Source organism: Malus domestica, chromosome 04 (assembly GCF_042453785.1).
Source record: "Malus domestica chromosome 04, GDT2T_hap1".
Lineage (NCBI taxonomy): Eukaryota > Viridiplantae > Streptophyta > Magnoliopsida > Rosales > Rosaceae > Malus > Malus domestica.
Genome location: NC_091664.1, coordinates 29,252,449 through 29,278,175, shown reverse-complemented (window position 1 = coordinate 29,278,175; position 25,727 = coordinate 29,252,449). Strand labels below are relative to the sequence as shown.

Genomic DNA, 25,727 nt, shown 5'->3' with positions numbered 1-25,727 from the left:
AACATATTTACTTGTATAGTTATATGTCGGCAATCCCTACCCGCTTCACAAGCTAGCTATTGATGTCACATTGTTAGTTGATTTTCACACACATTTTCAACCACAAGTGTGTTGACATGATATGGATAACTATATAATTTAAGCATCAATGAAGTGAATAGATGAACACCATGTCGATAGTTGGCAACAAGTTAATATGATTTTTTAATATCTGATGGTCGAAAGTGTTCCGACCCAAGATTTTCCCTATGAATACTCAGAATTATAATATTTATACATTGGCAGGCATTTCAAAAGAAAGTGAAGCAGCAAGAGGCAAAAATGGAGTTGCAAGTTCGCCGTATCAACTGCAAGTGAGGTGCACTTTCTTTTGGGATTGCCGCCACATATGCCCTCCTGGATGCGACGGGGAAAGATTTTTTAGTGTGATTATCACGTGGAACATCACGTGTTTTTATATAAATAGTAGGTTATATGTGTTAAAAGGTTAATAACTTAAAAATTAAAATTTTTCACCACTTGCATAAAAATACGTGGTGAACCATCCGTATTCACGTCACAACTAAAAATTTCTCTACAAGGGAATTTGTTACGACGATGGAGTTTTTGCATGTACTTGTATCTGAACCTATTTGTTTAGGTTTATACTTGTGGAATAAAAAAGATGATATCTGTGGACAAGTATGAATAAATAAAAGAGGCAATTTGATTCACCACCTAACATATCCATTTTACTCTCATGGTGCCTTTTTTTTTTCCTTTTTCAATTGACCTACGGTTGAGCCAGAATTATAGCTTAGAATGAGTCTAAAAGTTTCAATATGAAATGTTCTTTTGATCTGACGAAAATTACTTTGTTGTATGATGAATGTGTCAATATGAAATGTTCTTTTGATTTTACAAAAATTACTTTGTCTTGTGATGACCAATGTCGTTTAGGTCTAGTATGGTGTCGTTCTCATCATTTTCTTTTTTAAACTTAAACCCCCAAGCCTCTCTGACATTTTTTCTCCCTCCACAAGTCACCAGACCAAAGTCTTCCTCAAAACTCACAAGCAACGGATTGTCTGAACTCCATAGGAAGGAGCCATCAACCTCAAATCAAACTCTATGAAAGAAACGTAAAAACGTCGATCGGTATCTTGAGCTTAAAAAAACCCTTGAAAATCATAAGCTTAGCGCTAAACATTTATGTGCGGGAAAAAAGAAGTCAGTGGTCTTTCATGGCTCCGGCGCTGCATTTATCCCCATTTTACGTGGGGTTAAATCTGATTTATTATGACTAATATTATGGATAATCATACAAATTAAATTTTGACAAAAATGAGAAATGCATACGCAAGAAAAAATGAAAATTGTACACGGACCCATGCCAAAAATTGGGTTAAGTCAGCGAACTAATGTCCTGATGTAGTTTTCTTGCTTTTAACGAATACAGCAAACTAAAATCGGAAAAAAACAAAGGAAAACTAATGAAAATGGCTTGAAAACTTTGAGTTTTAATGATAATGACAAAATAAAGGGTAAAGTGAATAGTACCAAAATTGACTTTTTACTGTAAAAATGTGGTTTTTCGTTAAAGTGAACAGTTTTTTCATTAAAGTTCCCAAGAATAATGATCAAACAATCTTTAGCGAAATAATATCGGGCGTTTCCTTATGAAAATCAAAATGGCCCCGTCTATAACCAAATGTACCAAAATAATATTGGTACGTTTAAAATCAAACGTACTACAAAGACACAGACATACCTAGGGATGGGTTTAAAATATCGAAAACCGAAAAAAATCGAACAGAACACCAAACTATGACCGAAAAAATCGAACTGAATTGAAAAAAACGAACCGAACCGAATTCTTTTGGTTCGATTTCGGTTTCAATGGTCTAGAAACCGAACCGAATTAATTATTAATATTTTTTTATTTAATTATCTTTTTTGGATATTATTTTCTAAACCCAATGTGTTGCCAAACTTTAAGCCCAAAATATTAAAAAAAAAACCTTTAGAAACTCTAAACCCTAACCTATTATTTCTCCCCCTTCTTTTCTTTCACCCTAGCTGCACCTTACCATCTCTCCATCTTCTTTCTTTCCTTTTCTTTTTTGTCGCTCTCTTTTATTTCTTTCTCGTGGACTCCAGCAGCACCTTCATTCTTCTCTCCCTTTTTTTTTATCCCCAACCGGACCTTCATTCTGTTTTGCTATCTAATCATCCTCTTCTTTTTTTCTCCCACTTCGTATTTTGCTGCATCAATAGTAGCCCACAGGTCCTGCAAACCCTAAACTTTGCCCACACTTGCCGAGTGAAACCCCAAAGAAAAAGAGTAAGTTAGTTTGCAGATTTTGTTTGATTTTTGTGTTCTGTGGTTGTTAGTTATTTAAATTTCAGCTAAATGAATATAATTGTTGTTGTGATTTGTGTTGTGGGGTTGTTAGTTATTTATTTTTAGTGGTTTTTGTTGTTCCTATGATAGTAATGCTTATGTTGTCAATTAGAAGAGTCTAATTGAAATGTTGTCCTCGATGGGTGGGTCTCTCGACTTATGTTATGATTGTGTTGGAGATGATAAAATTTCATATTTCAATTTTTTTTTCATTTTTTGGAAATAAAAAAAAACCAAAATTAAAAAAAAAAAAAACCAAATCAAAATTTCGGTTCGATTTTGATTTTAACAAAAAACCGAACCAATTTAAACCGAACCAGCCTAGATGTACCATAGTTTGTATTTGAGAAAAAATGATGGTAGGGGATTGAAGACCTTATTATGGACTTTATAAATCTAATTTCAATTTTAATTATATGTGCTTATTTGATAGAGAAGTCGATCCCAATGAACTTAGAAGATTTTACTCGATGCATGTTTTTTTTAGATATCTTGTTGGAGAATCAAATTGAGGCTATTCACATATCTTTAACAATCATTGAGTAATATTAGAGAGTTTAAATAAGATTTTGGTTATGATTTGAAGCCAATTCGAGAAAGTTTTCGAAATTCTTATTAAGAAAAAACCCGTGAACAACGTCGACTTGGATTCTAGCGAAGACGATGGAGAAGTCGACGGAGTGTAGAAGGGGAGGAGTTGGTGGCGGAGATGTGGGAATGGGTGTAGGGAGTGGGTGTTTGGCCGGAGGTTTTAGGTACAAGTGGGTGAGTGATTAAGTGTTTGGTGGCTGCATTTTCATGTTTTTACTATTCTTTTTAACTTTTTTTTTTCTGTTTAAATTTTTTATTTTTAAAGTTTTCACTTTTTTTTTTGTTTTTATAGTTTTTGAAACTTTAACACGTGTGCTTCACAGATGTGCCACGCGAACAAATTAGTAGAAATTATAACATAATTGGGAAACAAAAAACAATTGATTAGTCGGTAGAAGGCATAATTGATGAGTTTAAAATATAAAAGTCATGAATTTGTGACCTACCTTTAAGTTGGTCACAAAATTTTCATTTCTTCTTTAAACATACATGAATTATGATTTAAACATATAAAGCTTTGAATTTGAGTTATTTTGAGTTCAGGTTTTGCAAAATGGACTACCAAACAAGAAATTTGAATTTGTGATTCAAAACCTGTTTTTGAGTTAGTTTTTTTTTTTTTTGAACAAATGATATTATCTACATTAACGGGGAGGGGACGGGCTTAGCTTCATAATGGACTAGCAATAATGTGGTTTAAATTCGCCTTTGGCAAGAATTGAACCTAAGACCTCTCACTTACAAGTGAAGACGAATACCACTAGACTATAGTACTAAGTGTCAATTACACGGGAATGAGGTTTGCTCATGTTTTTCAAAATTGGTTCCTTAATAACACACATAGTCTTTATATTTGTATTTGTATCTATTAGACTATTACAAGTTGGTCCTAAGTCTGGTGTTATGTGGTTAGAGAGAAGTTCAGTTCCTGAATGCAATAGGCTAAACTTATTAGTTTGACTAGATTGTGGATTATGTTATCATGTTGGGCAAAACTTTTAGAAACTTTTGACTTTGCTCGATAAAATCTATTAGTCTTCCTCATTATCGTTGTCTTTGTAGGACTTGAGCAAGTCCAGCGAACCAAGCTGGAGCTCTGCCATAGCTTTCCCTTTTCGGATGATCAGAGGTAGACTTGCTTTCAACTGCTTAAGGGTGACTTCTTTTCGAAGGCAATAAACATGATTGTTTCAGACCCATCTAGAAAATGCGAAGTCTGGACCATCATGTTTGTGGCCCTTACATACTTCCAATGATTTCCTGATAAATGCAATAGTGATTAGTAAAAAAACAGCAAGAAATAAGGCATATTACTCAGAACCTTCATATTACGCGTAACCCAAAAAAAGCCAGAAGCAGGCATAACCCAAAAAAAAGCAAGAATCCCAGAACTTTCAAAAAGGATGAAAAGGAAAGTTTAGGGATTCTTGCTGTTTTTTGGGTTATGCCTATTTCTTGCTATTTTTTTGGGTTATGCGTAATATGAAAGTTATGGGTAATATGCATGTTTCTTGCTGTTTTTTTACTAATCATTGTTGCATTTATCAGGAAGTCATTATGTAAGGGCCACAAACATGATGGTCCAATCTTCGCTTTTTTTAAACGGGAATTCGAAGAGGGAAAGGTATACATTCTCACTCTAATCACATTAGATACTTAACTTGTTTCTGTTTTGTAGAAACCAGTACTTTGCATCCATGGGCTCCACTATTACATGGTCTATTACGAGGATGATGACATCACTTGTTCCGATGACGATGACATCACTTGTTTCCTTTTCATTTCCCATGACCCAAACCCTTTTTCCCATTAACCAAACGGTAAAAAATGACGGAAAGAATGAGTAAAACAATTAAAAAAATGACGAAAAGGTGAAGCGAAAGTCTTCCCCATGATCTTCCTTGGTTTTCTTGAAAATCGGGGCATGGTCTTGAAATTGGACTTTTTCAATGCGATGAGTGCAGCAGATAGAGAGCAGATGATTTAAATTGGCCTTATATGTGGGTATTTATAGGACAGAAGACAGATTATACAACTTCTCGCCCCGGACTTAAGTTTTGTTTTAAATTTTTCCCTACAGCAACATAATATTTTTTTTAATTAAACGATAGATTTGTTGGATTAGGGAGTCGATGGGATTAGAACCCACGCTGTGATGCAAGGACAACATTCTTCTCCATCAATGTGGTAGAGGGTCACTTAGCAAAACTAGAAAGTTAGTTCATCGGGAAACAACTAAGTAGTGGTAGATTCAAGACTTTGCCCTCGTTGCATCCCAACGGTAGAGCATCACAAATAAATAAATAAAATTCTAGTTTTTAAAGGTGAGGCATTTCATCGACCTTTTGACCGACCCATATTATTGTATGATTAACGTAAATTCCACCTTTTAGTGCTATTTTAATTGTTTTTTTTCTTTTGTCAATATTGTTATAGTGAAATAAAATAAAGAGTTCAATCATATATGTATAGAGTCGGGAGCTCAAATTGATATGACGATTGAGAGGGGGAAAGTTTAAAGAGGCCTTTATTTTTCTGAGTAATTTTAAACTTTTATAAAAATAAAAAAAAGGGTAGTAATTCACTAAACGCATATAGACTGGAAACCACTCGCCACACGCTCAGTCCCACCGGCGACAATTCCTCCACTCCTCACCTCCATCCAAGCCTTACTTCATCACTCACTGAAAATTGAAAATAACAACATAATAATGAAACAAAAGAATAAAAACATGTTTCTTCGAGACTATTTATGTCGAAATGATTTTCTTTTTTCCGTCTACGCAAAGAACATAAATTAATAGGGTGCTCAAAAATGGTCTAGTAGTATTCCTCTTCACTTATAAGTGATTCGATTATCGTCAAATGTGAATTTGAACCATATTATTGCTAGCTCATTGTGAGGCTTAGCCTACCCCTTATCTCTTAGTGTAAATAATATCGTTTGTTAAAAAAAAAAAAAAAACCGTTTCACCCAATTGTCACATACCCACAAGCCCATGTTCTATTAAGCCCAATATTCCACTCACAAAATCTATTTTTCTTTCTTCTTTGTTCTGAAAAAAAAATTCAATTTAGAAAGCAAAAATTAGATAATATACGTCATTTGTATGAATGCTGGCATGTCAACTTGCAACTAAGCTCGGTTGGGTGAGTAGAATGGAGGTGGTGGTGGTGTTGAATGCTCTACTAACTTCTGTGCCAAAGCAATTACGCCCGAGAAAGAAAGATGTCTCAGCCTTGGGTTTTAGAACCTGAAGACAATATTACTAGATCATTGCAAAGTTCAACAATTAGTTTCGTTGTGCCTACCAAGGAGTAAACTGGGAACATCTCACTTCGCCAAAGCTGGTGGTTGGATTTTAACTGCCTACCAATTGCTTCGGCATACTACGGACCGCTGCAAGTTGACGGCTCTGATTACTAGAATTCGAAATTAACAAAGATATTCTACAAAACAAATACATCATTAGTAATATAGATAATATTATCAATTTTTTTTTAAAGGAGAGCTGGTGGCTTTCCTACAGCAGTCCACTTTTTTGGGGGTCGAAAAGACTCACAAAAGCATTTCAGCCTCCCCTGGCCACCATCGTGCGATTCACCAGTGCTAGAAATCGAACTAAAATGAGCCGTGTAAAATATAGGTCTGAAATTTATCTCCAACCACTGAATCATCCCGTGGTGATTGATATAGAATATTATCACTAGAGTTACTAGAACGTTCAAGAGTTGCGCTGCAATTGTCACTGATACTGGTGGCCCAAGGAGTAAACCACACTACTTTGATATTGTGGTGACTAAAAAAGTAAGCAATGCAAACTGTTCTTTAATTGGTGACAAATAAGTACCTTTGCTTACATTACTTGTAGTGCAACTAAATGTTAATTTATTAGAACCAAGGAATAAAAGATCGATGATATCGGAAATATCGGTAGTCCAAAAACAAGGAAATTTCGATGGAAATATCGGGATATTATCGATATCGATAAAAATTGAATAAAAACCACGGAAATTGTAAGAAAAACTTGGAAATTTTTATTGAAACTTTGCAGGATGTTTATTTAGTTAATTATCTATTAGTTTATCACAAAAAAATTGGAAGGAAATGCATTGCATGATAGATATAACTAATTTAAGTTGATTATACAGTAAGCTAACAAACATTGTGAGTGTAGAAAACATGTAGTAATTAATTAAAGAAGTTTAAACACACCATAATCATTTATATATAATGAATTAGTACAATATTTTACATTTTATACATTGCATGGTAAGATACATGAGTGACTTAGCAAGGTCTAAAATATCGATGATATCGGAAATATCGGTAGTCTAAAAAAATATTGGTAGTCCAAAAACACGGAAATTTCGATGGAAATATCGGGATATTATGAATATTTTAGACTATGATTAGAACACTCTAGCTTTGTGTTGTCTCTCATATTATTTTTTGATTAATTATTACTTCTCAACGAAAACAAATTAAATAAAAATATTCATCATTATTTTATTTTTTTAAACAAGTGATATTTCTCTTTTATTGTTTTTAATAAGGGAGCTGATTTTCACACACCTTTTATAGCTTTTTACACACCCCTCTTTGTTCCAGGGCATCGGATTGAATAAATCAAACGAAAACAACGGACATGATTAGTCAGGAGTGTGTAGGAAGCTATAAAAGGTGTGTGTTTATCATTTCCCTTTAATAAATGCATTTATGGTTGTGTTTCTTTTATAAGTACTGACTTCAAACCGACTACGTGTAGTTTTTTTTTTTTTTTAACAAATAATATTATCTACACAAAATGGGTAAGGAAATGGGCTAAGCCTCATAATGGGCTAGCAATAATGTGGTTCAAATTCACTTTTAGTAAAAACTAAATATAAGACGTCTCACTTACAAGTGGAAAATAATACTATTAGCTCGTAATACTAAGTGGCATGAACCACGTGTGGTTAATAATGAACAATCCATTTATGTTTAAATGGATAGAAAATTAAAAAAAGGTTGGCTTATGTTTTCAACTTTACCCTTAAGATCTATTTTCTCTCCAACCCTCTATCATTTACGGAAGTTAGCCCTTAATTTACAAGATAATTAAAGAAGTACAAAACTTATGTCCATTCAATTGTGATTAATGTTTCTTTATTATACAAATATTATAATTAGGACCGTACATTTTCTTTATTATTATCTAAATTAAGACCAAGGAACAACTATAGCACAGACAGAAGTATCATTCAACAAAGAAATATCGTACACAAATTAATTAGTCTCATTTATTGAATCCAAAATATCTTGATTACACAAGGTGATTTGTTACCCGTCTGTTCAGGGTGGGGGCATAAAATATCAATTGTACCACATAACTCCTGGCATGCACAACTCTTATTTACTAATCATGGGAGAAAATACATGTATAAAGATCAATTCATGGTGATTAGATACCACAGTAGGCCTTGATACGATCGGTCATATCTAGGTTGGAGAAAGCAAAAGTAGTATAGCCAAGACCATCACATGGCTTGTAATTAGGGATGAGCAAATACCCATTGGTTATGAATAATCACGGTTACCTGCCCATTTAAATTAAACGGTTACTGTTATGGGTAACCGTTTAAATAAATAAATGGTTATGGGTATAACCGTTTACCCGTGAAATTTAAATGGACGGTTATGGATATTAACCGCGGTTATAAATGGATAACCGTTTAGCCATTTATTTTATATATGTAAAACTAACACAAGTCATGTTCTTGATCCAATAATACTTAGCACTCAATAAATTAGCAAGGAATTCATCGGTCCTTCTCTCAATAACACTATTACAGGAATGATGATTCTTATCATCAAAGAATTGGCCAAATTAATTTAAATTCCTTACGGGTAACCGTGAAATTGAAAGAAATGCTTTGACATAAATATCTTCTAACAATTTTTGTAACCCAATAATACTTAGCAAATATTATATTTACCTTCATTGATAACAGTTAAAAATATCGTCCGTAAACTATTATTTCAATTATTGGAATGGTATAAAGACTTAAAAATTTAAAATATGGAAATGTATGAGGAATGTACCTATAACCGTGTTTAATTGTAAAAAAAAAATTATGACAATTTTTTTTTAATTTTCAAGTTGTTAAAAAACATGTAGACGGGTGAAAAAGGGTAATGGTAAAAAAAAAAAAGATAAACGGGTTAAAAAGAATAAATGAGTAAACGGGTTAAAAAGAATAAATGAGTAAACGGGTATTAAATGGTTACGGTTAAATAGGTATGCGGTTATGGGTATGGTTAATCGTTTATAAACGGTTATGGGTATGAGTATGTGTATAACCGTTTAGGCAATTACCCAATGGGTAAACGGTTATGCAGGTATGAGCATATACGGTTATGAATAAATTAACCATTTTTACCCGCCCGCCATAACAATTGTCTATCCTTACCCGTAACACAATGGGTGCTTCTCATCGGTCACTTCTTCTGGTACTTGTATGGTTCCCCTGTTGAATATGAAAATTCCCACTGAGCACCTTTCTACATTCACGTCCCAAATCCTGACGCGATGGCTGCAAGCTTTTATTTTGTCGTTGCTCCAAATCTGATTATTAACAAATTAATCAATCATTTGTAATTAATTAATGAATAATATACGCTATAAGTTTTAATACTCATGATTTAGGTGTTGAAGTGACACACCCCGTCCCGAAGGAGGGCATGCTGGCCGTCACGTGAGAGTGACGTAACCATTTGCACAGTACGGAAGCTTTAAGATACAATTTATAAGTTGATACACCCGAAGGTGAGTCCTAATTTTGTCCAATCTGTCAGAACACCGTCGAATTCCTCGTAGTCACCACACATTTGTGATTCCTGAACCTGGAGGGGCGCAAAACCAAAATTGAGTGGGTCAGTAAAACAATTCTTTTTCCAAATCCAAACATTTCTCAAAACGTTGTAACCCCTCTCCGTAAAACCTGTATACTTTCCCAGAAATGTAAAATATAAATATACATATATATTCTCAAGACTTCAAGTCGTTAACTCAACATTTTCATAACAATTATGCCATGCCACATCATCTCAACATTTCTCATATTAATTATGCCATGCCACATCATCTCAACAGTAATAAGGTATGAATGCATCAACATAATCATATCAGGTGCAAAAAAGTAATCAACCGTAGGCCCTCTAATAGCCCTGTACGGTTGAACCTAGAGCTCAAAATCTATCATTATCACTCTACCGGAGTCACCTCTGTGACCCGTCCGGCCTTCTGCACGCAAGTTACGCTCTAGTGCTTCTCATAAATCATCTGTGCACATAATCTAAGGTCACCCACCAGTCGGAATCTCACTAACACTCTCGCGACTGGTCTGTCGTACCCACTCCGCGTGGACTGTACGACTAGCATCTACTTGGATCCAAGGCGAGCGTGCGATGCGGTGAATACTATAAGCACTAAACCATGGTGCAGGATTTGAGCTCAATATATATCATCATCATCATAACAGTAATTAAATACTCATCTGTGCGTCCACCGCACCATTTCATACATATGCATCATAAATCAATTCTTACCTGTGCGTCCACCGCACCAATTCATACATATGCATCATAAATCAATTCTTACCTGTGCGTCCACCGCACCAATTCATACATATGCATCATAAATCAATTCTTACATGTGCGTCCACCGCACCAATTCATACATATGCATCATATATTAATTCATGCATGGCATTTCAACTCACATTTCTATATACTTTTCATATCAATTCTATGCATGGTATTTCACTTCCCGTTTTTCCACATAACTCATATGCATTTCATTTTAAACATATTTTCATTTCAATTCAATTTCTGGGAAACGTCAAGTATATATATATACGGAAAACAAAACTGCCCACTCACCTGGAGTTCGTCCAACAACTCCCTAGCACCACACATCAAGGCGTCATGACGATCGCCGCCTAGAATAGTAATCAAATCCAGGCTCAGAATTCATATCGATAGAATACATAACTTATATAAAATACGTCACTACGTTGATCGATCCGGAAGATCTGCCACTCAGATTTTAAATCCATAACTTCCAGAGGTCCACATTATACCTCTAGGACAACATCCTAAAATTTCATTACCATCCAACGGTCGGATCTCCGTCAATTTCCAAAACTAAGTGACGGTTAACATTTTATATTATGGACTTACAATTCCAATTCCGGAAGATCCGTAACTCGGATTCCCAATCCGTAAGTTCCAATAATCCTCAAATATTACGTATTACAACGTATCAAAGTTTGGTGACGATCCAACGGTCGGATCATCAATTCACATTTTCACCTAAATGTGAAAACTATAAAACGTTATTTGAACACCTAACCAACAATCCTCAATAACTTTCTCATACGGTGTTCAATTTAGGTATATGAATATACCACAGTGATCTACTCGACGTCACGGACGTCGACATATTTTTAAAATAATTTTATTTTTATTTTTTATTTTTACTGTAGCACCTTCTTCTTCCTTGGGTCGCCGGACTGGTTTTTCCGGCGGCCGTTTTCCGGGCAGTTTTTCAAATTGCCATAACTTTGTCATTTCTCAACTAAATCAAGTGATTCAAAAACAAAAGTTGTAGCCCTTGAAGAGACAAAGAGAATGGTACCTTGCACAACACCTAGTTCGCCGTGGTTTGGCCGGAAACTGCCTCGAAAGCCTCGGAGGTCGCCGGAAACTGGGTATTTTTCAAATGAGTATAACTTCTTCAATACTCAACGAAATTGAGTGAAACAAAAAGGAAAGTTGTAGTAATTAACGAGACGAAGAGATTGATACCTACCTCGACTCCTAACTCGCCGGGGATTTTCCGGAAAACGCCTCGAAAGCTCCGGCCAAACTTTGAACTTGTCGATCTCCGTGTTCTTACGTCCAAAAACTTCCAACGAAGCACTCCGAGCTTCCTTGGGACCTTACTAAACTCGCTGTGATCTTGTTTTAGCCTAAAACGTAACCAATTCAAAGCTCATGAACAGTGTCATCTCACGGCAACTTTAGAACTAGGGTTTTCGAAGTGAAACTCACCTGAAATTGGTATCCCCGTGCTCGTGAAGTCCCCAGGATCACGATGGTGGTCTTAAATGGAACGTTGGTACAAGATTGTGGTGGTTCTTGGTGGTTGCCGTGAGTTCGAGAGTAAGAGAGAGAATGAGAGAGTTTTCAGAAAAGAATAAGAGAGAGAGAGAGAGTCTGGAATGAAAGAAGAAGAGAGAAGAAAGGTTACGGGTTTTAGGGAGGGAATTCAGGGTAGGAGGCCCTACCTAAGTCCAAGCACAAATTAACACATACAAATATAAATCTAACCCTAGTTTAGGATCTTAAAGTAAAACAAATGTCATACATTTACACACCTTAATCCCGTTTAAGGTCACATTGGTCATCTCACGTCCTCGGAATTAATAATTCCGGGACGGGCTGTGACAATCTCCCCTCCTTATAGAATTTCGTCCCCGAAATTCCAATCACCAACCAGAACATCAAAACTCATAAAATAGTCTCGGATACATAACTCTCATCCGTTCTTCTGTCTCCCATGTAATTTTCTACTGAATGATTTCCTTCACAAAGCTTTTACTACTTACTCTGTCTTAATTCTTAGGACCTTCTTTTTTCCAATCCAAAGTCGTCCTTGGTTCCTTATCAAGTCGAATCCAATTTAATTCTCAATAGTTGCACTAGAATCTCATGTGACGACTCTGCCACCTAGCGACAACGCATCGAACACAAAATACATTAAGTACCGTTGCCCTGTCTGGGAAAAAGTTATTACTCAGCACTGGAGTAATTGTACTAACTTGGTACATTGACCAACTATCACTTCAAATTCGATCATAACCATCTTGTGTACAAGGAAGCTTGTACACATAATCCAAAGTAATATCTTTCCATTTCCATTGCGAAACAGAAAATAATTATCTCAATCCAAAGGTTAATCTCTTTCTGCCTCAATCTGCTGACCGATACAACGTCGGATGGTATAATAAATCTTATTACTTCCGGAATATTGCAGAAGCTAAACAATGTACTTCATCCAAATTTGCTTGCTTTAAATCCTCAGCATTAGGCACATACGTTTTCGTTTGCTTGTATCCATATACCATTTGAGTCTCGAGTACGACCTTACCAAACAGGCCTAACTTGAAAATTAGCAAGTAGAGCTTCTTCTCGATCTCCAATTCTCAACTTTACTTCAGTTGATTTCCAATCCACAAGAAGATAATCTTGGCAAACGTGCCAGACATTAATCTTACTGTAGTCTTCTCGCCAAGTGCTTGAGCTAGAACAAACTTTACGATCACCCTGATCGTACAATCATGTTCATTAAGCAATACAATTCATTTTCGCTGCCTCATATCAAAATCCTTCCAAGTAATGGATATTGAAGACTTTTTGGATTCGTAAAAATCTTGCATTCTTACCAAATATAATGCCTTCATAACTTCACAGCAAGAATGGTAATCATGACTTCCAAGTCACCCGTAGGGTAATTCATCTCATGAGGTTCCATTTATCGTGAAACGTATGCAATCACCCTAACATTTGCATCAACATGCATCCAATACCATTCAAGAAACATCACTAAAAATTTATGATTACCATTATTCTCTGGGATTACTAAAATACGTGCATGAGTGAGGAAATACTTCAGTTGTTGAATCCTTTGCTCACAATTTCCTTCCCACTCATACATAACCTCCTTTCTCAACAGTCTCATCAATGACAAAACAATGACTAAAAATTCTTTCACAACCATCCAAAATAGCCTGATAAGTTAAGAATTTCCGAATCTCAATTATGGCTTGTGGTTGTTCCAATTTCTCAATTTCTGCTATCTTTTAAGGATTCACTTGAATACCTTAAGAATATATAACAATTCTCAGAATGCCACTTGATTCGTTTAACTTTAGCCTTTGCTAAACTTAGCATACAACCAACGTTCTCTCAATCTTTGCTTCATCGACTTAATACATTTACATGCTCTGCTCTAGCTTAGAGTATACCAGAATATCGTCAATGAAAATGATATCAATTTATCAAGGCATTATTGGAATACTTCATCCATCAACTCATAAAACAGCATGAGTATCCATATAGCATCACCAAACTTCATAAAGACTATAACAAGTCCAGAAAACCATCTTATGATCAACGTCACTTAAAATATTCAATTGGTAGTAACCAGATCTCAATTCAATCTTTGAATCTTCGCAATTTACTTCTGAGCTGGTTAAATAAACATCAGTACATCACCATGGATAACGGTTCTCAATCGTTACCCGACTCCATTGTCTATAATCAATGAACAGTCTCAAGATCCATTTTTCTTCCTCACCAACAAACTGGGCTCCTCAAAAGTGTTGTACTAGGTTGAATAAAACTTTTATCAACCAATTCTCTCAACTGAATTTCCAATTCCCTTAACTCATCCTGAACCAATCTCCAATATAAATTTATACCTGGCAACAAATCAATAATGAACCTCATATCTCTGCCTGAAGGCAATCCAGGTATACTTTCAAGGAAGACATCAAGAAAAGTCTAACTCTTTCGACATTATTCACACTACTCCAAACAACATCATTTAGCACCACATGAGCTAAGTATTTTTGACAGCCTTTCGAAAACAATCTCTTTGCTCTCACAGCATAAATAACAGCCTGACTCAATCCATTTTGCATACTTACAAAAGTAATCTCTGTTCATCCAGATCGATGGAAAGTACTGGTTTCCCATAACATTTCGTCTTGTCACAATTATAACCAACCAATCTAATGGAACAGAATTAACTGATACAATATATATTCTATTATTATTAAGCATTCCAAATAAGTACAATACTAACGTAAAATAATCTACCGGTTTGCTTGCTTAACGAATCCACGAATGAGTTATTAATATTACGGTCTGCAGCCCGCAATACTGATAAATCATCGTTGTCTCGATAAGTAGGCAACCACTCTCAAAGATATAACATTACTATTTTGTCACTCAATGCAAAATACATACACTCATCTCAACTACATTTATTTACTACTCTCAAGGTAATAACATACATAATAAGAAATATATCAGCCGAAGTCAACTAGAATGATCAATACGACTGATTCAACTCTTATCTCAATAGTACGTCGGCCGGATCCACTCCGCGTGGTCGGTACGGCCGAGCCTATAACTCACCAATTTCTCATGTGTCAGTCGAATCCACTTCTCATGGTCTGTACAGCTGAACATATAACTCATCAAATCTCTTTGTACTCACGGTCAATCCGACCAAACTACTAAGTCCATAACTCTGCTGAATCGACACTATGATATCATGGAAAATTGTTGAGTACAACTGATTCTAGGGACGATTCACAATTCTGTGTCCCATCTGTTCACATAAACACATGCATTAATTTCACACTTCCCAAAGTGTTAATTTTGTACCTGCTGCACAAAGTACATTTCCTTTACTCGAGACACCTTGTCTCAAATATCTGGGATTACCAGTATATCCATCACTTTTACTCTGACCAGCGACATTAAAACCTCAGCTGGAAGAATTAACTCTAGCTTCACTTCTTTCGAAGCTCTGAATCTTTCTATATCCTTGATAAGACGAATCATTAACTTTATCGTCTTCTTTTAAATTCCCATTCATTTCTTATTCTTCTTTATTCTCGTTGATCATGTTCTCAGAGTCCTCAAGACTCAACAGCATCTCGTATATTCCTGGTAAGAAGTATAATGGATAGTGGTCACCCAAAATACCACTTCCCTTTTTGCCACCCAGCTTAAAACAACATAACACCTCCACCAAATTAACAACCATATCTGGATGGAACGAGGCAAGTCTGAAAACTTTCTATAATATCCCTCGATCATCACCTTCCTTGTCTCATATTTGTAAACTCTTGTTTACTACCATCGATAAATGCCGGAGGGATAAACTTTTCCTTTAAACAAGTCCTTAAACAATTCTCAATCGACTGATTCCTCTGGTGACAACAATTCATACTCCTGTTTCCACCAGGATACAAATTCATAACCAAAACCAGGTAGTCGTCTCGACCCCTTGTCAGAAGGAAATTTCCTTTGACTTGCATAACCTGAAACATCTTTTCCAAATGGTTAAACCGTTACTTCGCTCTCTCAGGTTCATCATTTCATAAGGTGATTCAAGTTCAACTCATTACCCATCTTAAAATGTCCCTTTAGACAATAGACTGAATCACCATAGTAATAGTTTCCCCCTAAACCGCTAAATCAGGGAGACTAAGTTCCTCTAACTACGTGGCTTGCTACGAGGCGGTGTAGTTCTGACAGAATTCACTAGGACTTCTCAAGATGTCCAAGATTGCAACCATGCTCTGATACCAACTGACACACCCCGTCCCGAAGGAGGGCATGCTGGCCGTCACGTGAGAGTGACGTAACCATTTGCACAGTACGGAAGCTTTAAGATACAATTTATAAGTTGATACACCCGAAGGTGAGTCCTAATTTTGTCCAATCTGTCAGAACACCGTCGAATTCCTCGTAGTCACCACACATTTGTGATTCCTGAACCTGGAGGGGCGCAAAACCAAAATTGAGTGGGTCAGTAAAACAATTCTTTTTCCAAATCCAAACATTTCTCAAAACGTTGTAACCCCTCTCCGTAAAACCTGTATACTTTCCCAGAAATGTAAAATATAAATATACATATATATTCTCAAGACTTCAAGTCGTTAACTCAACATTTTCATAACAATTATGCCATGCCACATCATCTCAACATTTCTCATATTAATTATGCCATGCCACATCATCTCAACAGTAATAAGGTATGAATGCATCAACATAATCATATCAGGTGCAAAAAAGTAATCAACCGTAGGCCCTCTAATAGCCCTGTACGGTTGAACCTAGAGCTCAAAATCTATCATTATCACTCTACCGGAGTCACCTCTGTGACCCGTCCGGCCTTCTGCACGCAAGTTACGCTCTAGTGCTTCTCATAAATCATCTGTGCACATAATCTAAGGTCACCCACCAGTCGGAATCTCACTAACACTCTCGCGACTGGTCTGTCGTACCCACTCCGCGTGGACTGTACGACTAGCATCTACTTGGATCCAAGGCGAGCGTGCGATGCGGTGAATACTATAAGCACTAAACCATGGTGCAGGATTTGAGCTCAATATATATCATCATCATCATAACAGTAATTAAATACTCATCTGTGCGTCCACCGCACCATTTCATACATATGCATCATAAATCAATTCTTACCTGTGCGTCCACCGCACCAATTCATACATATGCATCATAAATCAATTCTTACCTGTGCGTCCACCGCACCAATTCATACATATGCATCATAAATCAATTCTTACATGTGCGTCCACCGCACCAATTCATACATATGCATCATATATTAATTCATGCATGGCATTTCAACTCACATTTCTATATACTTTTCATATCAATTCTATGCATGGTATTTCACTTCCCGTTTTTCCACATAACTCATATGCATTTCATTTTAAACATATTTTCATTTCAATTCAATTTCTGGGAAACGTCAAGTATATATATATACGGAAAACAAAACTGCCCACTCACCTGGAGTTCGTCCAACAACTCCCTAGCACCACACATCAAGGCGTCATGACGATCGCCGCCTAGAATAGTAATCAAATCCAGGCTCAGAATTCATATCGATAGAATACATAACTTATATAAAATACGTCACTACGTTGATCGATCCGGAAGATCTGCCACTCAGATTTTAAATCCATAACTTCCAGAGGTCCACATTATACCTCTAGGACAACATCCTAAAATTTCATTACCATCCAACGGTCGGATCTCCGTCAATTTCCAAAACTAAGTGACGGTTAACATTTTATATTATGGACTTACAATTCCAATTCCGGAAGATCCGTAACTCGGATTCCCAATCCGTAAGTTCCAATAATCCTCAAATATTACGTATTACAACGTATCAAAGTTTGGTGACGATCCAACGGTCGGATCATCAATTCACATTTTCACCTAAATGTGAAAACTATAAAACGTTATTTGAACACCTAACCAACAATCCTCAATAACTTTCTCATACGGTGTTCAATTTAGGTATATGAATATACCACAGTGATCTACTCGACGTCACGGACGTCGACATATTTTTAAAATAATTTTATTTTTATTTTTTATTTTTACTGTAGCACCTTCTTCTTCCTTGGGTCGCCGGACTGGTTTTTCCGGCGGCCGTTTTCCGGGCAGTTTTTCAAATTGCCATAACTTTGTCATTTCTCAACTAAATCAAGTGATTCAAAAACAAAAGTTGTAGCCCTTGAAGAGACAAAGAGAATGGTACCTTGCACAACACCTAGTTCGCCGTGGTTTGGCCGGAAACTGCCTCGAAAGCCTCGGAGGTCGCCGGAAACTGGGTATTTTTCAAATGAGTATAACTTCTTCAATACTCAACGAAATTGAGTGAAACAAAAAGGAAAGTTGTAGTAATTAACGAGACGAAGAGATTGATACCTACCTCGACTCCTAACTCGCCGGGGATTTTCCGGAAAACGCCTCGAAAGCTCCGGCCAAACTTTGAACTTGTCGATCTCCGTGTTCTTACGTCCAAAAACTTCCAACGAAGCACTCCGAGCTTCCTTGGGACCTTACTAAACTCGCTGTGATCTTGTTTTAGCCTAAAACGTAACCAATTCAAAGCTCATGAACAGTGTCATCTCACGGCAACTTTAGAACTAGGGTTTTCGAAGTGAAACTCACCTGAAATTGGTATCCCCGTGCTCGTGAAGTCCCCAGGATCACGATGGTGGTCTTAAATGGAACGTTGGTACAAGATTGTGGTGGTTCTTGGTGGTTGCCGTGAGTTCGAGAGTAAGAGAGAGAATGAGAGAGTTTTCAGAAAAGAATAAGAGAGAGAGAGAGAGTCTGGAATGAAAGAAGAAGAGAGAAGAAAGGTTACGGGTTTTAGGGAGGGAATTCAGGGTAGGAGGCCCTACCTAAGTCCAAGCACAAATTAACACATACAAATATAAATCTAACCCTAGTTTAGGATCTTAAAGTAAAACAAATGTCATACATTTACACACCTTAATCCCGTTTAAGGTCACATTGGTCATCTCACGTCCTCGGAATTAATAATTCCGGGACGGGCTGTGACATGAAGTGTGAAGGCGGGGCATGGTTTAGGAGCGTATATATACAAGTTTGCAACATGCGAATTTGAACCACATTATTATTAGTTTATTATGAGGTTTAATCTATTTTTTTCATCCTTAGTATAACTATTATTGTATGTCAAAAAAAAAAATCATATGTCTAAAAAAAAAAAAAGTCTGCAAAACAACATTAGGAAACTTTAAAGTTACCAATTGTTCACCATCAGTGCTTTTAATTAATCTGTAAATTGTCTTTTTTATTTTTTAATTATATTTTGCAGTCGCACCGATGAGGTTAGTTAGTACTCAGTTTCAAGAGAGCAATATACATGGAATGGATTCACCGTCAAGTGAAGTTCCAACCCAATCATACATTGCCAAGTGAAGAAAAACTTGCATACGACAATATCATTGGACATGGACTTAATGTGGTGGTGAACCTATTCCATATAAATTCTTCTCCTTTTTTAGAGGATGTTCTCGTGAGCTAAGCTATTGTTTACATGGATGTCATAATGATATCATCCACGTAGGTCATTTTTCATTCAAAAATATTACTCTTACTACATTTTCCATATCACATTAATATCATCTTTCTAATAGATATGAAACTCACATATGTTGGTGGGCCGTAATTTTATTAGAGAGATTGTACACATGTGATATGAAAAATGGGTAAGTGTAGCATTAGTCTCTTTCAATTGGGGTGTTATCCACACATCCATTTTTACTTATCACACACCCCTTTTAATTTCTGTTATTTGATCTTCTTCAATCCATCCGATCCGACAGCTGAAAATTAGAAGGGTGTGTGAGAAGTAAAAATGAATGTGTGGATATCACACCCCTTTAAGGAAATATCTAATTTGACCCATATAATGCTAGGGAGACCAAATTTCTAAATCAAGTTTTGTAAACCAAATAATGTGAATGTTGATAATTAGATTATTATTTCAGTGCTGATTAACGTACTTATTTCTTATTGGTGGCACATCACACATCATTTGGTATCTTGATAGGAGTCACCAACCTCAAATCAAACTCTACGAAAGAAAAGTAAAAATGTCAATTGGTATCTTGAGCCTAAAAAAAAACCTTCAAAATCATACGCATAGCGCTAAACATTTATGTGCGAAAAAAGAAGAAGTCAGTGGTCTTTCATGGCTCCGGCGCTGCATTTATCCCCATTTTACGTGGGGTTAAATCTTATTTATTATGACTAATATTATGGATAATCATAGAATTTAAATTTTGACAAAAATGAGAAATACATACACAAGAAAAAATGAAAATTGTACACGGACCCATGCCAAAAAACACAATCAGCAAACTAATGTACTGATGTAGTTTTCTTACTTTTAACGAATACAGCAAACTAAAATCGGAAAAAATGATAAAACAATCTTTAGCAAAATAATATCGTGCGTTTCCTTATGAAAATCAAAATGGCCCCATCTATAACCAAATGTACCAAAATAATATTGGTACGTTTAATATCGAACGTAGCACAAAGACATAAACGTACCTAGAGGTGGGTTAAAAAAATCGAAAAAAACCGAACTGAATACCAAATCGAGACCGAAAAAACCGAACCGAATTCTTTGGGTTCGGTTTCGGTTTCAGTGGTCTAGAAACCGAACCGAATTAATTTTTATTATTTTATTATTATTTTTATTTAATTATCTGTTTTGGGTATTATTTTCTAAACCCAATTTGTAAGCCCAATATGTTGCCAAATTTTAAGCCCAAAATATTAAAAAAAGCCTTTAGAAACTCTAAACCCTAACCTATTATTTCTCCTTTTTTTTTCTCCCCAACCGGACCTGCATTCTGTTTTGCTCTCTAATCATCCTCTTCTTTTTCCCCCTCTTCGTATTTTGCTGCATCAATAGCAGCCCACAAGTCCTGCAAACCCTAAACTTTGCCCACACTTGCCGAGTGAAACCCCAAAGAAAAAGAGTAAGCCAGTTTGCAGATTTTGTTCGATTTTTGTGTTTTGTGGTTGTTAGTTATTTAAATTTCAGCTAAATGAATATAATTGTTGTTGTGATTTGTGTTTTGGGGTTTTTAGTTATTTATTTTTAGTGGTTTTTGTTGTTCCTATGGCAATGCTTATGTTGTCAATTAGAAGAATCTAATTGAAATGTTGTCCTCGATGGGTGGGTCTCTCGACTTATGTTATGATTGTATTGGAGATGATAAAATTTCATATTTCAATTTTTTTTTCATTTTTTGGGAAATAAAAAAAATCAAAATTAAAAAAAAAAGAACCAAATCGAAATTTCGGTTCGATTTTGATTTTAACAAAAAACCGAACCGATTTAAACCGAACCCAGCCTAGATGTACCATAGTTTGTATTTGAGAAAAAAATGATGGTAGGGGATTGAAGACCTTATTATGGACTTTATAAATCTAATTTCAATTTTAATTATATGTGCTTATTTAATAGAGAAGTCGATCCCAATGAACTTAGAAGATTTTACTCGATGCATTTTTTTTTTAGATATCTTGTTGGAGAATCAAATTGAGGCTATTCACATATCTTTAACAATCATTGAGTAATATTAGAGAGTTTAAACAAGATTTTGGTTATGATTTGAAGCCAATTCGAGAAAGTTTTCGAAATTCTTATTAAGAAAAAAAAACCGTGACCAACGTCGACTTGGATTCTAGCGAAGACGATGGAGAAGTCGACGGAGTGTAGAAGGGGAGGAGTTGGTGGCGGAGATGTGGGAATGGGTGTAGGGAGTGGGTGTTTGGCCGGAGGTTTTAGGTACAAGTGGGTGAGTGATTAAGTGTTTGGTGGCTGCATTTTCATGTTTTTACTATTCTTTTCAACTTTTTTTTTTTCTGTTTAAATTTTTTATTTTTAAAGTTTTCACTTTTTTTTTTGTTTTTATAGTTTTTGAAACTTTAACACGTGTGCTTCACAGATGTGCCACGCGAACAAATTAGTAGAAATTATAACATAATTGGGAAACAAAAAACAATTGATTAGTCGGTAGAAGGCAAAATTGATGAGTTTAAAATATAAAAGTCATGAATTTGTGACCTACCTTTAAGTTGGTCACAAATTTTTCATTTCTTCTTTAAACATACATGAATTATGATTTAAACATATAAAGCTTTGAATTTGAGTTATTTTGAGTTCAAGTTTTGCAAAATGGACTACCAAACAAGAAATTTGAATTTGTGATTCAAAACCTGTTTTTGAGTTAGTTTTTTTTTTTTTTTTTTGAACAAATGATATTATCTACACTAACGGGGAGGGGACGGGCTTAGCCTCACAATGGACTAGCAATAATGTGGTTTAAATTCGCATTTGGCAAGAATCGAACCTAAGACCTCTCACTTATAAGTGAAAACGAATACCACTAGACTATAGTACTAACTGTCAATTACACGGGAATGAGGTTTGCTCATGTTTTTCAAAATTGGTTCCTTAATAACACACATAGTCTTTGTATTTGTATCTATTAGACTATTACAAGTTGGTCCTAAGTCTGGTGTTCTGTGGTTAGAGAGAAGTTCAGTTCCTGAATGCAATAGGCTAAACTTATTAGTTTGACTAGATTGTGGATTATGTTATCATGTTGGGCAAAACTTTTAGAAACTTTTGACTTTGCTCGATAAAATCTATTAATCTTCCTCATTATCGTTGTCTTTGTAGGACTTGAGCAAGTCCAGCGAACCAAGCTTTCCCTTTTCGGATGATCAGAGGTAGACTTGCTTTCAACTGCTTGAGGGTGACTTCTTTTCGAAGGCAATAAACATGATTGTTTCAGACCCATCTAGAAAAAGCGAAGTCTGGACCATCATGTTTGTGGCCCTTACATACTTCCAATGATTTCCTGATAAATGCAATAGTGATAAGTCAAAAAACAGCAAGAAATAGGGCATATTACTCAGAACTTTCATATTACGCATAACCCAAAAAAAAGCCGGAAGTAGGCATAACCCAAAAAAAAAAAAGAATCCCAGAACTTTCAAAAAGGATGAAAAGGAAAGTTTAGGGATTCTTGCTGTTTTTTGGGTTATGCCTATTTCTTGCTATTTTTTTGGGTTATGCGTAATATGAAAGTTCTGGGTAATATGCCTGTTTCTTGCTGTTTTTTGACTAATCATTGTTGCATTTATCAGGAAGTCATTGGAAGTATGTAATGGCCACAAACATGATGGTTTAGACTTTGCTTTTTCTAGATGGATCTGAAACAAACATGTTTATTGCCTCCAAAAAGAAGTCACCCTCAAGTAGCTGAAGGCAAGTCTACCTCTGATCATCCCAAAAAGGAAAGTTGTGGCACAGCTCCAGCTTGGTTCCTTGGCCTTGCTAAAGTCCTTCAAAGACAACGATGATTAGGAAGATGACTAGATTGTGGATTATGTTATCATGCTCATCGGAACAAGTGATGTCATCTTCCTCGTCATAGACCATGAAATAGTGGAGCCCGTGGATGCAAAGTACTAGTTTCTACAAAACAAAAACAAGTATTTGCTGGTGTCTACAAAACAGAAACAAGTTAAGTATCTAATGTGATTAGAGTGAGAATGTATACCTTTCCCTCTTCGAATTCCCGTTTAGAAAAAGCGAAGTATGGACCATCATGTTTGTTGCCCTTACATACTTCAAATGATTTCCTGATAAATGTAACAATGATTAGTTAAAAAACAGCAAGAAACAGAGCATATTACCCAGAACTTTCATATTACGCATAACCAAAAAACAACAAGAAGCAAGCATAACTAAAAAAACAGCAAGAATCCCATAACTTTCAAAAAGGACGAAAAGGAAAGTTTAGGGATTCTTGCTGTTTTTTGGGTTATGCGTAAGTCTTGAATCTACCACTACTTAGTTGTTTCCCGATGAACTAACTCTAGTTTTGCTAAGTGACCCTTTACCACATTGATGAAGAAGAATGTTGTCCTCACAACACAGCATAGGTTCTAATCCCATCGACTTCCTAATCCAACAAATCTTTCGTTTAACAAAAAAAAAATTATGTTGCTGTAGGGAAAAATTTAAAACAAAACTTAAGTTCGGGGCGGGAAGTTGTATAATCTGTCTTCTGTCCTATAAATACCCACATATAAGGCCAATTTCAATCATCTGCTCTCTATCTATTGCACTCATTGCATTGAATAAGTCCAATTTCAAGACAATGCCCCGATTTTCAAGAAAACCAAGGAAGATCATGGGGAAGACTTTTGCTTCACCTTTTCGTCATTTTTGAATTGTTTTACTCATCATTTTCGTCATTTTTTACTGTTTGGTTAATGGGAAAAAGGAAAATGACGAAAAGGATGAGTAAACAATTCAAAAATGACGAAAAGGTGAAGCGAAAGTCTTCCCCATGATCTTCCTTGGTTTTCTTGAAAATCAGGGCATCGTCTTGAAATTGTACTTATTCAATGCGATGAGTGCAACAGATAGAGAGCAGATGATTTAAATTGGCCTTATATGTGGGTATTTATATGACATAAGACAGATTAGACAACTTCCCGCCCCGGACTTAAGTTTTGTTTTAAATTTTTCCCTACAACAACATAATTTTTTTTTTGTTATACGATAGATTTGTTGGATTAGGGAGTCGACAGGATTAGAACCCACGTTGTGGTGCAAGGACAACATTCTTCTCCATCAATGTGGTAGATGGTCACTTAGCAAAACTAGAAAGTTAGTTCATCGGGAAACGACTAAGTAGTGGTAAATTCAAGACTTTGCCCTCGTTGCATCCCAACGGTAGAGCATCGCGAATAAATAAATAAAATTCTAGTTTTTAAAGGTGAGGCATTTTATCAACCTTTTGACCGACCCATATTATTGTATGATTAACGTAAATTCCACCTTTTAATGCTATTTTACTTGTTTTTTTTTCTTTTGTCAATATTGTTATAGTGAAAGAAAATAAAGAGTTCAATCATATATGTATAGAGTCGGGAGCTCAAATTGATATGACGATTGAGAGGAGGAGAGTTTAAAGAGGCCTTTATTTTTCTGAGTAATTTTAAACTTTCATAAAAATAAAAAAAGGGTAATATTTCGCTAAACACATATAGACTTTCCCTTGTTCTTCTTAATGATCAGCCGTAACCAAATCTTATGGAATGCGAATTCATGCATGTTTCTTAAATGCAGAGGCTCGAGATCTTATGAAGTCCATATAATAAAAATAATGTGAATTAAAGAAAAAAACTAACGACATTAACAACATTCCAATATAGTGGCATCAATCAATTAAAAATAATTTAGTATCAGTGTAGTTTTTAGATCGCTAGCTAGCTAGTCTTGGTCCATGTCATCGGTGTAGTTGTCTATCAACATCTGCAACGCATTTCTTGTCGTTGGCATTGGGTATCTTGGCGTCGTTGGCATTGGGTATCGGCACAAGGGACACAAATGGCTCCTCTCCAACCATTGAACAATGCAGTCTCCATGATAAAGGTGCTTGCAGGGCATGCGAGCAAGTAGTGGACTTTGATCATCATCAACGTGATCATGACCTTGGCCGTCAACGTTGAAAA

At 35.8% G+C, this 25,727-nt stretch overlaps 1 long non-coding RNA gene across 3 annotated transcripts; it reads right to left on the bottom strand.

Moving 5' to 3' along the window:
• Window positions 1-9,130: 9,130 nt before the first annotated feature.
• On the bottom strand, window positions 9,131-24,271 carry LOC139195375 (uncharacterized). Of its 3 annotated transcripts, none has more exons than XR_011580220.1 (13): window positions 24,049-24,271; window positions 23,762-23,843; window positions 20,177-20,247; window positions 18,810-18,974; window positions 18,568-18,727; window positions 18,394-18,462; window positions 17,637-17,695; window positions 12,072-16,598; window positions 11,830-11,989; window positions 11,656-11,724; window positions 10,899-10,957; window positions 9,681-9,860; window positions 9,131-9,582 (listed from the first exon to the last, which is right to left on the bottom strand). It is a non-coding gene; the product is annotated as an uncharacterized lncRNA (long non-coding RNA). The 3 variants fall into 3 exon arrangements; XR_011580219.1 differs by having other exon boundaries at window positions 24,105-24,270; XR_011580221.1 differs by lacking the exon at window positions 9,131-9,582 and having other exon boundaries at window positions 9,795-10,957; window positions 24,105-24,270.
• Between the last annotated feature and the right edge of the window lie 1,456 nt (window positions 24,272-25,727).